General features: G+C 50.3%; 1 pseudogene; it reads left to right on the top strand.

Annotated features, from left to right (window-relative positions):
• The first annotated feature begins 367 nt into the window (after positions 1 to 367).
• On the top strand, positions 368 to 486 carry LOC126532483 (5S ribosomal RNA; annotated as a pseudogene).
• The last annotated feature ends 3854 nt before the right edge of the window (positions 487 to 4340 follow it).

The raw sequence follows: 4340 nt of genomic DNA, 5'->3' as shown, positions 1-4340 counted from the left end.
ACTAAAAAAAGAACTACCGATCACACCTCTTGGTATTCGATATTTGCCAACCGATAACGAAGGAGGAGTTCCGTACGATATGTTTATGCTCCTTGGCCTCCACAGTCTGTGGAAAACGAGAATGGCAGTGCGACACTCGGATGTCGATACCCGTCCGACGAGAATAAACTTCATCGAAAGTGTCGCGTATATTCGTGCAATATATCGTGCCCAGAGTGAGCCCCCCGAGTGGGTGGCTATTCTTGATGAACTGATCAAGCTGAAGCGATTTTAATATATAATGTTAGCCAAAGTGTGGTTGACATGTTTTGGCATTTGAATGTGTTCTTGGTTTGTGCTGCAAACAGGCAATAAAGAAAAAAAAAAAAAAAGCGGCCATACCATGCTGAATACGCCGGTTCTCGTCCGATCCCCGAAGCTAAGCAGCATTGGGCTCGGTCAGTACTTGGGAGGGAGACCACCTGGGAACACCGAGTGCTGATGGCACCCTTCTTTTTGCTTTTTTTTTTATTGCGTGCTTCTGTGACTTATATTTTTTTTTTTTACACTCACGTGTGGGTGGTTTTATTTACTGTTACGTTCAACTGGCGCAGCCTACTGGTAGAGCCAACGTCGAAGTGCAAAAACAATATGCAAGCCGCTAGGCGATTGTAGGCGCAGTGACGGTGGTAACCGCTGTAAGTAATGGTGCAAAATTTAGTCGCACAAACTGCTAACCGTTTACCTATTACACCCGTATCCAGCTCAGTGACAATCAATAACTTGGCTCATTACTAGCGCCAAACGTGGGCTGCAGCGGACGCAAATCGTTGCGCTCGTCCTCTTGTTTTATTGCGAGCTCGACTCGGCAGCGACTAACCACAACAAACGGAGCAATCCACGTACACGACGTGTGCCTGTACTGTCAACGGAAAGACAGTGCCGCGTGCGTGCTGTAGCAATACGTTGCGAATGCACATAGCACGATACAGGTGCAGTCGTAAACATCGCATCCCTGCCATCGGCCATACCATGCTGCTTTCGGCCACCGAGCGTGACGGACGCATGATGACGGGCTCCGTTGGAGCGGCTTCAGCGGCCTTTTCTGGCCGCGGAAACAGGACGATGGAACAGGAGGGCACCTACCAAGTTGTTCTGCCAGGTCTGCCAACAGGTCGTTATGTTTTAAATACAGTTTTTTTGCACGCTGATATCACGGCGCGACCGTACCGGATTGAAGATTTCCGTGACGCATTGGCACCGCATTCGCTTCTTCCGGATGTTATCGCCCTGGGGGCGTATCGCATGAGCCATGTCTGGGCTATCACTTTCAAGGACGCGGACGCGGTGAAGAAGATCTCGAGCATCGGGGAGCTGCGTGTAAAAAACCGGCGCTGCCTGGTGATTGACCCGGCGAACCAGGACGTTCGACTGAAGCTCCACTGGCTTCTACACAATGTGCCTGATGAGGACGTGCGTGTCGCCTTTGCGCCCTATGGAAAAGTTACCGAAGTAGCCCGGGAGCGCTGGCGTGTACAAGGTATGACAGAGAAGGGATCAACCACCCGGCTTGTCACCCTCAAGTTGAAAGCGGGCGTGAAGTTGGATGACTTGCCACACCAGCTGAGCGTTGGCGGTGAGTTGGCGCTTGTCGTGGTACCAGGCAGACCCCCGCTGTGCCTTCGGTGTCGCGGTACGGGCCACATCCGCAAGGAATGTCGAGTCCCGCGTTGCGGAATCTGCCGACGCTTCGGGCACGAAGAAGACCAGTGTACTCGCACTTACGCGAGCATTACAGGCCCGGGAACCAGCGAGGACGCGTCCGAGATGCTGATGGACGAGACGGATGCTGAGGAAGCAGCCCGTGTGGGTGGACAACCACAGCGCCATACTCAGCCATCGTTCACGACTCTGGTGAAGCAGAAGGCGGGGCCCTCCGGCGCAACAGATGGTAGTGTACAGGCGCAGCATAAGCCTGAACAGGACGACGATGACAAGGCAAAGGAGGCGGCGAAAGCCGCGGACGCTAAAGAAAGCAGCGTGGAGACCCCCGGCATTGATACCATGGAGACGAACCAGGAAGCGGCGAGCACCATTGCTGGAAAACGTCCGCATGAAGAAAGCGGGGACGTCAAGCTGCAGCCAGGCGGTAGCGGCGATGAGCCTCCGCCGAAGGCAGGGGGAGTGAGACGCTCGTCTTTAAAACCGCGGCCGAACCTTCCGGCCGACCCGCGGAAGGCGGGGAAACAGCCTCCGTAGTAACACAGTGTCCTGGTCGGTGTCAGCGCCGGTTGTGTTGGTCGACCGGTGTCAAGAGGTCCTGGCAGTCGTGAGGAAGGCTACGTCAACCATGAAGGTAGGCACCATGCGGATAGAGGCGTTTCTTCTTCTAAGACATGGCTTTTAATCTTATTGCTCCACTTCGAGTTGCGACTTTGAACGTCAGAGGTCTGGGAGCAAGAAGGCGACAATACCAGCTTAATCGCCTTCTTCTGGATAACGATATTGACATAATTGCTTTACAAGAGTCGAAAATAGAGAGCCAAGAGCACACTGACCGCATGGTGTCTTCCTTTCAAGCAAACTTTCATGTGTGCGTTTGTCATTCTGTTGGGACGTCGGGTGGGTGCCTTGTATTCATACGTAAGACGTTAAGAGTGAACGTAGAGTCTGTATTTGCATGCCCAAGTGGTCGCCTTTTGATTGCTGATTTCACATTTTCGAATTTTTGGTGGCGAATTGTTTGTGTATATGCTCCTAATGTAGAAAGCGAGCGTAAAATTTTCTTTGAATCACTTGAGCCATGGTTGAATGGCGACAAGCTTTTGCTTGTACTAGGAGACTTCAACTGTGTGTGCGCCGCAGCTGACAGAGTGAAGTTTAGGCCACTGAGAGACAAGAGCTCTGAAGTTTTGAATACTTTTGTGCATGAGTATGGTCTCGAGGATGTTGGCAATGTGTTTTCCACTGGGACCCACCCACAATACACGCACTTTCAGCGGGAGAGCCATGCGAGACTAGACAGAATGTATGTATCTGTCGATCTTATGCCGCTATGCTCAAGTTATGACGTTAAACCTGTGCCTTTCAGTGATCATTGCCTCGTGAGCATGACTTTAGGAATGAAGGGCAGGAAATTGCGCTTTAACTGGCACTTATGGAAATTGAACACAAAGCTTTTGGAGGATGAAGGGTTCGTTATACAAATAAAGACCAAGCTAGACAAACTGCTAGACGCGCAGCCAGCTAGTTTTGCAACTGAATGGGAGGGGTTCAAAGAGTGGGTAAAAATGAAAGCAATAGAAAAGAGCAGCGTGGCTCGCTATAAAGAGAAAGAAAAAGAAAAAGAAATGAACGGGCAACTTGAATGGATGCTGAGCATGGAAAATAGCGCGCCGGGAACTTTCACGAAAGAAATACGGGAAGTGAAATGCCAGCTCGAAAGAATCGACGCGGACAGGTATAGGGCCGCCGTCATACGTGCAAGGTCTGAAAAATTGTGGGCTGGCGAAACGCCGACAAAACGAGCGCTATCAGACGAGAAAAGATACGCTTGCCAGAAAGAAATTAGGAGCATCCGATTTGACGGCCGGACTTCGGAAGATGCGAGAGACATTCAGTGTGCTATAGCCGAACATTTCACAGAACTTCTTGGCAATAAGCTCGAGACCATAGAAGGCTTCCATGTAGACTTCTTGAGGCTGGTGCCAAGACTAGATGATGAAATTAAGGAACGTCTTGAACTGCCTATAACTTTACAGGAGATAGAAAAAGCAATAGACGACCTACCATCTGGGAAAGCTCCTGGACCAGATGGGCTAAGTGCGGCCTTTTATAAAACCTTTAAGCTTCCTGTTGCACAGTGCATGCTCCATGTGATAACTGAGGCTTATGAACGCAAACAGGTTCCATTGTCTTTCAACACGTCTCACATCGTTCTCATTCCCAAGACTGATGATCCGGAAGAACGACTGTTGGTGGGGTCATATCGACCGATTAGTCTCACCAACGTCGACTACAAAGTATTTATGTAGGTTCTAGCAAAAAGACTGCAGTCTGTGATCACGAAATTGGTAGGGTCTCACCAGACGTGTGGAATTAAAGGCCGTAGCATCGCTACAAATATACATGTCGCACGCAACGTATTAGAGTGTGTCGATGCAGTTGGCGGTCAGATAGCAATGATGCAGCTCGACTTGGCGAAAGCCTTTGACCGCGTCTCCCACGAAATCCTTTTTTCCATCCTGCAACACTCCAAACTAGGCGACATTATAGTAGAGGGCGTAAAAATGGCCTACAAGAACTGTACGACCCGCATTATAGTTAATGGCGATCTCACTGACAGACTTGCTGTACGTTCT

Source organism: Dermacentor andersoni, chromosome 4 (genome assembly GCF_023375885.2).
Source record: "Dermacentor andersoni chromosome 4, qqDerAnde1_hic_scaffold, whole genome shotgun sequence".
NCBI classification, from domain to species: Eukaryota; Metazoa; Arthropoda; class Arachnida; order Ixodida; family Ixodidae; genus Dermacentor; species Dermacentor andersoni.
This window is presented reverse-complemented; position numbering and strand designations above follow the sequence as displayed.